Genomic DNA, 9,778 nt, shown 5'->3' with positions numbered 1-9,778 from the left:
TTAGTTTTTTTTATCCTCATTAGCGAGATTTTCAGCCCGATATTTAAGGTTATTATGTGAAATATTCCCCAAGTTCATTAACATCTAGCATAGCGAACAACCTTCATTAAGGCACAACTAGGGAGACAATCTTCAGCGATTTTCGCCTTCGAATCCCAGGTTCGCGATGAACCTAGAAAACAACCAACGGCGCGCGTCGGTGGCTCGATCGCGATCGTTTGCGCAGAGACAGCAACGCCGGCAGCAACAGCAACAGAGCTGCAGAATCAACCGCGACGGACGATCGTATGTAGGCATGCGCTGAAAGAAGTGCCCGGTCCGATCGAGCCCGTCCATCGTCGTACTTCACTATTTCATTTGCACGAAAGTTATATTGCGTACGGAATAGATGCAGAGGAATCATTTTGCTTCCGTCTATCGAGTAGAGTGGTCGTGCTTCATCCAGGGATCCTCCCCGGGGTTTGTCAGAACAATTTCGTTGCAATTCAGGCCCGGCACTACCGTCCAGTGAAACGGTACCTCTTACGTTTGAATTTCCATATACTGCCAATTTGTGTGTGAGGAAAAGTTTAAATGATTCCTAAATTGTTCCAACAAGCGTCGGCTGGAGTGTAGCATTTTCATTGCTGTATGCTTCTCTGGTGTTCTTCCACCCGGTTCGTCAGAATTAATCGTAAAGAGAAATAATTGCAGCTGATCGCGATTGTAGAAAAATACACGTGAAGTTATAAAAGGCAATAAAAGAAACAAGGATTGGAGTTTGCCGAAATTTACATTCAGCGGTGCGAAATATCGATCCAGTTGGAACTTCCAAGCGCTGCAACAACAGTTTTACAGTATTGGTTTTAACAACAAAAAATATACCTCAAAAGTGTAGTGATTGTTTTTTTTTTCTACGGGGTTTATGCTATGTGAGTGAATGCTATTCGTTTTTTTTTGCATGATTTATAAACATAAAGTGAGCGCAAAGTATACGTTTTGAGGAAGATTCGGTCCATGTGTGGTATTTATCTAATTTGTCTTATCTTGAATGTTCGAAGAAGTTGGTGTTTCGAAGCTTCATTTAGCTGAACCGACGTCCTAGGAAAAAAAAAATCTAACAGAAGAATTGACCGATCGTGCGCGGTGTGAGATTGAAAAGCTGATAGTTTTCGAATCATCTGATAGCAGTTCTACAACCGCACCGGTTCGCTGGAGTGTGATTACCTCACAGCTCACAATTTGTACACATCGAAATCGAAGGTATGGTATTTTTTTTCTTATTTTATTGTTAATTTGGATATGATTTTTTTTTCTTGGTAATGTATTTCCACTGTTTGAGTTATGTGAAGAGACTCAAAATACCTAGTTTATATCTTTTTGTGAAACAAATTATAAACTTATAACTTATCTTAATATTCGAATTATTTTAATTCATTGATGTGTCTCAATTAAGGCAATTAAATGTGTGTTCGTGTTTTTATAACGGTTATTGCCAATCAACTATCATGTACTTATAATTATTAAGCATTGGATTGGTCACGAAGTTATGCTTTGGGGATTCCTTTCTTTATGTATTTGGTGTTCTTTGTTCTGTGTGAGTTGAAGAATTTTTTAAATTCTGTGATTGTGTGAATTTTGACATTGGCCAGTTTGAAAAAATATCAACTTCACTAATAGGAGATTACTTGTGATTTTATTTTCCTCAAACAATGAAAAATAGTCTTTTTTCAACAACATTAGAGTTCAGTATTGATGAAATATTTCTATACCAAAAAAACAAATGTCACAAATATTGTATAAAATCTCTGGCATATACAATTCTATAAGGTTTTAATACAAGAAATGTATGATTAATTTTTGTTGAGCATTTTAGGCGAATGCTTACACAACTATAAAATTATTTTCTTCCGTTTATTTTCATAAATGTATTTCATTTTCTACTTGAAAACTTCTTCAATGTTTTGTTATCGAATGCAACAGAATAGGATGATGATTTTTTTATAACTGTATTAAAGTGTTTATCTTAATTGCTAGAGTTCATCACTAAATAGGACAAGGATTGTCTGCCTCGCATCTAGAAAAGTAGCCAGTTTTCGGATAAAACTTTTTACTTGACCATATTAACAATAGCCTTCTGCAGACATGATTTGAGTTTTGTTTTTAGTATATAAAAATAATCCCAGTTTAGAAAGTTTACATTAAATACCTCATCATATCTGATGCAGATAAAATTGAGCATAATATTTTGTTTGACCTCTACAGATAGAGACAAGCACATTATTGGAATCTTTACCATTGCGACGAAAGACATTTCGTCAAATGACATTTAGTCAAATGGCATTACGACATTATGCCGAATGGACATTTAGTCGAAAATGAATTTTTGGTCCCCTAGAGTCGTAGAACATTTGGTCGAATGACGTTTGGTAAAAAGGACAAGCTAATTTTCGAATGAATAATCTTGGTACATTTCGTCGAATGGATATTTGAAAGAAAGAATCTATAGTCAATAAGAATTAAAAACTAAATGAACCGTCTCTAGTAGCACACATGTTCCACAAAGGTTATTGCAACTCATATGTAACCAGTTTTAGTCACAATCAAGTTGCTGCAACCATTTTGACTTGTGCTGCTCGGGGTATGTTTGAGAAACGGTTGTATACTATTTTGTCGAAAAATATTCGACGGAATATTTTTTCACGGTGCGACATCCCGCAAAATGATCACGTTTGGACAGTATACGATGAAAAGAGGAGACATTTAAATTCTTTAATTGGACGCATTGCCTGGTATAAGGCAAATAGGAAGGATAATGCATTCTTTAGAAGAACGCTTCTGCCCGGTATAAGGCAAAGATAAGGGTAATGCCTTCTTTAAATGGTAGCGTCTGCTAGGTACAAGGCAAAGAAGGGAGACTATGTCTTCTTTAAATGTACACGTTTGATCGGTAAACGACGAAGAGAAGAAATAATGGATTATTAAAAAACGCCTGTCCGTAACAATAATCCCCACATTGAATTCAGGTGAAATAAAGGGTTTGAAAGTGGTAATCAGATTTTGAAAACTACTGCTGTTCTGAGGGATCTTCCTCAATCGTGCGGTAAGAAGCGTGGCGGCAAAGCAGAACTATGCTGAAGGCGGCTGGCCTGGGAATGAGAATTTCATAGACTTTTATGAGCAAAACGGCTCATAATATACGAATATAAAAAATGGTAAAATTCAACCGCGTAGCCGTAATCTTTATTAGTAGAAACGCAAAACGGCATTCCGCGAAATGGTATATTCCGCCGAAAGCCATTCAGCGAAAAGGCACAATCCGCCAAATGCCGTATCGCGAAAAGTTGCATACCATACCGCCAAATGTTATTCCGCGAAATGTTCAACCGAAAAATGAATCCCGCGGCATTATTTTTGGCGAAATTTAATACAACCTTGAGAAACTGCATATTTGACATTTTTGGCCAAAATGAGATTTTTAAATATTTTGAATCCTTGTCCAAAAATATGTATTCTGACAAAAAAATGCGAAGAAACAAATTTTGTTCGTAAAAGTATGAAATTTTTCATCGTTTGCTGAGAAATTACATCTTCTTCTTCTTATTATTGGCATTACATCCCCACACTGGGACAGAGCCGCCTCGCAGCTTAGTGTTCATTAAGCACTTCCACAGTTATTAACTGCGAGGTTTCTAAGCCAGGTCACCATTTTTGCATTTGTATATCATGAGGCTAGCACGATGATATTTTTCTGCCCAGGGAAGTCGAGACAATTTCCAATCCGAAAATTGTTTAGACCGGCACCGGGAATCGAAACCAGCCACCCTCAGCATGGTCTTGCTTTGTAGCCGCGCGTCTTACCGCACGGCTAAGGAGAAATTACATATGTACACGCAATTTGAAGAGTAGTTATAGAGCACTGCTTGGCGTTTCCGAACTGAAAGTGTCCCAGGGTGTTGACATTTGCCTAAAACTATTGATCTGTTTCGAAGAAAACAAAAGACTCGGTACCAATTTGTTCAAAAACAGTATTTTATTATTTTTCTCGGAATTGTGTAAAATGGATATAGAGGGAGATCTCGCAGCGTCGGACACCTCCCAATACCGGATGCGTCTCAAAACGGCACTTGCAGAAAGCAGAAGTCCCTCCATTATCTTATGTAGAACAAAAGGAAGCTATTGGAAAGTCCTTTACCTGAATGAAACATCAGATTCTCATGTTAGAATTTTTCTATTGAACAAAAATTCTAAAAAATTTCATGCTTCGCCTTACTTTAGAAGGATTGAATCAACAATATTAAAATCAATCCTATGCATTCTGATTATGTTGAGATGGTCTACATTAGCCACATTTAAAAAAAAAAATGATAATGAATTGTTAAATCTATATACATAAAAATGAATTTCTGTCTGTCTGACCATTATAGACTCGGAAACTACTGAACCGATCGGAGTGAAATTTCGCACAGAGGGTTTTTTTTTGGGCCAGGGAAGGTTCTTAAGATGGTTCAAGAGCCCTCCCCACTCTGGAAGGGGTGGCTTCCATACAAATGAGTCACAAATTTCTGCAAAACTCGAGAACTAATTAGAGAATAAATCAATTTAAGGCGAAACGAAGTTCATCGGGTTTGCTAGTATATTATAAAACTGTGGTGCAAAATTAATTTATGTATCTGGTAGCTGTCCCCCGGGTCCGAATAGTGAGATTTTTCATGTGATCCAATAGCCATTCTTTACACCTGTTTTGTCAAACTTACTTCAATTGAATTGTTTCTCCTTGGAAAGGTATCGGAAAGCTACAGAAATATGCAGAAACAAAAATAGAAGATGTTATTGGAAAAGGTGGGAGTTTGGAGTAAGATGTAAGAAATTTAGGTGGAGAGCCAAATAACACATTGTAATACCTTGATACCTTGAAGCAAATAAAAAATAATACTATTCCAAATAAATGTATTAACAATTTCAAAGGCAATAAATGTTTATCAAATTTTCTTTTTATGTATTTCGATAGTGTTATTCATTCTGTTATCAATAAGGATATAAAAAGCTTGAAAGTTTGTTCCAATTTGTAGTTATTTGAAAAAAGGCCTATAAGATGCCGCAAAATTGAGCATACACCGAATATTTTTGTTTGAAATCTCTTCCTATGAACATCGCTTCATCATCCTCAACGTTTGCATTTTCCCTCCATATTTACATCAATTTTTATTAGCTACCGGCTGGGTTTTCCCGTTATTTTCATATGTTCAACTCATTTCCTGCTATCCTACATATGTAAGATCTTATTGTGAAGATATTTACAATGTATCGTAATTTTTTTGTCCTGCTACATTGAGTTTTTACAAAGCAACGTTATTACCTTTTACTTGATCAAAACTCGAGCAGTTCTTGCTTTAATTTTAAAACAAAGTAGAGGATATTTATTATTTCAAGCCTTGTCATGAAAAAAGAACATTTAATTACATTGATAATGTTCATAGGAAGAGATTGCATTCAAAAACACTTGGTGTATGCTCAATTTTCGGCATCTCATAGTTTTTTTTTGCAATAATTTTCAAATAACTATACTGCCCATGATCGCATATTTGTAGCACTCGCGTTTTTGTTCATTTTGTAAAAAGCCTGTGAATCGTCCAGAAAGCTCAATTTGCTGCATCTAATCCCACAACAGTAAAATAGGCTTTATTATCTGTGGTAAGCTGGAAATGATTGAGTTTGTGGGGAGGATTGACAAACGATTTACAAGATCAACCAAAATGCAAATGTTACAAATATGCGATCATGGGCAGTATACATCGGAACAAAATTTCAAATTTTTTATACCCTTATTGATAACAGAGTATCCATGATAAGAATAAGAAAGCCTATGCTGTACTTTACTTTCGATTAAATGTCCATTCGACCAAATGTCCCTGCGACTAAACGTTCTTTCGATGAAATGTCATGTGACCACAAACGGCATTCGACTAAGTGACATTCAACGAAATGTACCAAAGCCAACTACGATGGATACTCCATACTGGCAACATTGATATTATTGGATTTTGAGCTTGTGCCAGATGAGGGTATTCCCTCCTCGGTACCTACTATTCTGCTATTCTGTAGGTTTTCATTTTTCTATAGTCCATTAGGGTCTCCGGAAGTTTCCGTTTGCTCAAGCGAAAACATTATGAATAATCTAGGTGACGTTTTTTTTTTGGTATTTAACCTCTTATGCACATCAAGTTCATACCAACAGCTGTTATCGAGGTCGTTGCTCCTGTTCAGGCTTCCTTTCTAGATTTGAATTATTGCTGACACTTCCGTAAAATTTGGCGTTTCGAACGAGTAATTGCGTTTGCTGCAATAAAGTGGAAAAAAATAATGGTGAATAAAAAATGCAAACTAATTCCTTTATCTTTTTTACCGGAAGTTTAATTTAGTCGAATTATACATTTCTAAACCCAAATAAAATAATCAAGGCTTGATGTTTGTAGTTGTTTCAAAACTCCGAATATTAGTTAGTAAAAAAACAAAAAAAAACCTTTTGCTCACGCAGACTGCATCGAACATCTTTCTCGTTCCCCTACTTAGATGAACGTAGACTTTTCAAAAGACCTCCGTCCTCCTAAAAGGTCTACGTGGCTTATGAACAGGTCCTAACATAGCTTCATTCTTACTTTGATTTTCTTTCATATGTTAAGATAATAAAACTCGTTTATAAGAACAAGAACATTATTTAGAGCTTTTTGCACTTGCCACAATAAGTTAGTACTAGGGGAAACCGCCAAATGTTGAACGGCTAAAATTTTTGCCTATTGTTGAACGCCCATAAGAAATGCACGTGCCCACAAGAAATTAACCGTTCAACATTTGGCGAATTACCCTATCCCATTTAATTCACTACTTGATTGTAACTAATTACCAAGACCCACATTTCGACCTCAACAGTAAGGTCGTCTTCAGTGTCTCATACTTGACTTGAGTCGAGTCAAGTACAAGACTAACTCGTCTTATGACAAGTGAGTTACTAAAAATAAAATTAATTTAAGAAAAGTCTAAAATAGTACTGATAGGTGGATTTGTCCGATTGGGTTATACTAATCTCAAGAATCGAAAGAGTGCCAAGCGCCGATTTTTTTTCTTTATGCGTTTTGAAACTTAGTACTTTGGTGGACACTTTGACAACATTGTCCGATCAGGGCAATTTTCATTGGATCAATTTAATCAGTTTTGCACAATAAATAAAAACGATTCGTAGAAGTACAACATTTTCTGTACATTTAGACTCAACCGTTTAAGTTTCTTTCGACGGACAATTTTACCTAGTTTGACACTATTATCCATCATTTTAAGACAATCAATCAAGAAATTCAATATTCATGTTTTTTTATGTTAGAAAGTATGGTCTTTCAAAATTTTAGTATTTATTACTGTGTAAAACGAAGGAAGTGGAATCTGTCCAACCCACTTAGAGCAATTCTCTGTGAAATCATGATTTTTTTTTCAAGATTTCATATTTTGATTTCTCTGAAATTTAGCATATACATTCTTTGTGATCAAAAAACATAATTTGCATCATTGGTTAGCTGTTTTGACTCTAGCCTAACTTTTGACATAGGCCTAAGCAAAACCACCTTGAACATTTAAAAAAAAAAAAAACTTGAAAACGGCTTGTCAGATCATTTTGATGTCTTCGGCAAAGTTTTGGGTAATCAATGGGGCTATGTGAAAAAAATATGCACTGCGAAAAAATATTGTTAAAAAATTGAAAATAAATCTTAAAAATCGATTTTCTGAAAAACAATGTTTTTTATTTTTTTTAAATGTTGTAGCAGATAGTATATGTATTTTTTGCACTATGAGTCATAATTGAGAAATAATGGACAAAAAAGTTATATATTTTTAAAAAACTGGTGGTTTTTCAAAAATCATCGAACTATTTTGTTTTTGTTTTTGTCGACCCGATTTTATACGTTGAATTTCCAATGGAAAAGGTACACAGTATTATTTCTATGTGCTACCGTTTATGAGATACAGCAGTTATAAGATAAAATAGGCTAGATGTACCAGTTGTGGCTATAGCACCAGTTGTCGCACTAGTGCTTTATATGCCAATTGGCCAATCAAATCACCGCAAACCAGGTTCATATCGATAAAGCATATTCATATGATACGATAACACAAGCAAAACAAACAAGCAAAGCATAATTGTAAAAATTGATTTTGCTTAATTTTTGACGTCCTTTGCACTAGTTGTTGCACCAGTGGTCCCTATTTAGCCAGTCCCATAAGAAAACAATGGGTTTTGCCAAATAAGGAACCAAAATTAAGAATAGTGCCACAACTGGTGCATGCGTTTCTATTATGGATTTATCAATTTTGAGGATAATAACAAATTTTATTATGGTTTTCACAGCTGTTCTAAGGAGCAGGAAGTAAAGCCTTTCGCTTGAAATATAAAGTCCACCCACGTGCCTTTTACTTATTTTTTAAAAAATAGTTGTTCTTATGTATGGCGACAATTGATACACCCACCCTACACCGATTTTTTTTTTAATTTTTAGACGTTTTCGGTTAGAGTCAAAATGGCAAATCAATGATGCAAATTTAGTTTTTTGATCACAAAGAATGTATATACAAATTTTCAGAGAAATCAGAAAATACGAAAATAAATCGACCTTCGAATTTCATAGAGAATTGCTCCTTACGAAGAGCATGTAATATATATTTTTTGTTGTATTTTTTTTCACTCTTTTATTATTGTGCTTCAACATTCCCGTATTTACCGCACAACAGCAAATTTCAATTTTAATTGGATCCAATTGCTACTAATTATTCATTCGACCAAACGCAGGACTTATAAATACAATATATAAAAAAACAATTATGAAATATGTTGAAGGAATAAGCAACAACATGCGATCTGGCTCCGCTACACTAGCCATCAATCTTGCTTCAGTCATTCAACAATACGACCTCGCTAGGATTGTTCTGATGTTTTCGCTGTTGGAATAACATCTGGAATGAGCGCGACCGCTAGAACGCTAGTCTGCTGCTCACAACTGATTGAATAAATAATATAAATAATACAAAAATAGGAAGGCTCAAAGTATGCTCAAAAGCAAAAATCCTCTTCAGTGCAGTGATATTTGCGCGCTAATATGCGCCGGTTCGTCTCCTATCCGGCTATCAAGTCTTTTGATGTGTAGCACAACCCCCTAGCGGTGCTTGGTTTTGTGTTCTATGGTATCGTAGAAGTCTATTATACCTCCATATTCGCCGGTCGCACAGTCGGCGTTCGATGTTGTCGTTCCCTGGACCGCAGTTGCCCAAGGTGGGAAAGGAAGAAAATTGAATTGAGGGTCAAGGTCAATAGTTGCGATATGAATGATGCTTAACATGTGAGTCGTCCATCAAGCCGCATCATACACCTAGTATGAAGCTCCGTGTTTCCCATTCATGGGTGTAGCTGGTGAAAATTATCGGTGTGCTATTTGAACTACCCACGCGGTGCTTCAACTATGTACAACTTGGATCATTATGACTGTCGTTAGATCGTGCTTTGCTACAGATTAGACCATGTTTCACCTCGGAGTGGTTTGGAGTTTATCGCAATTACGTGAAATCAATTGATTGTTTGTTTGCAACAGGGTTGCTCCATCTGATGTTGAATGTAGAATTTAAAAAAAATAAAGCAGTATAATATTTATTCGCATTGAAACATGTTCGCTTTTAGGAGCTTTTAACGTAGCTTATACAATGTGTGGTTGGTAATTTGCTGGTAACAACACAATTTAATATGCATATGATTCAATAT

At 35.6% G+C, this 9,778-nt stretch overlaps 1 protein-coding gene across 1 annotated transcript in view; it reads left to right on the top strand.

Moving 5' to 3' along the window:
• The first annotated feature begins 304 nt into the window (after positions 1-304).
• Positions 305-9,778, top strand: part of LOC134205230 (uncharacterized) — a 295,937-nt gene continuing 286,463 nt past the window's right edge. Inside the window, exon 1 of the mRNA XM_062680301.1 lies at positions 305-1,242. The gene's annotated coding sequence lies outside the window, so the exon portion shown is untranslated. The remainder of the gene's footprint in view (positions 1,243-9,778) is intronic.

Source organism: Armigeres subalbatus, chromosome 1 (genome assembly GCF_024139115.2).
Source record: "Armigeres subalbatus isolate Guangzhou_Male chromosome 1, GZ_Asu_2, whole genome shotgun sequence".
NCBI lineage: Eukaryota > Metazoa > Arthropoda > Insecta > Diptera > Culicidae > Armigeres > Armigeres subalbatus.
This window is presented reverse-complemented; position numbering and strand designations above follow the sequence as displayed.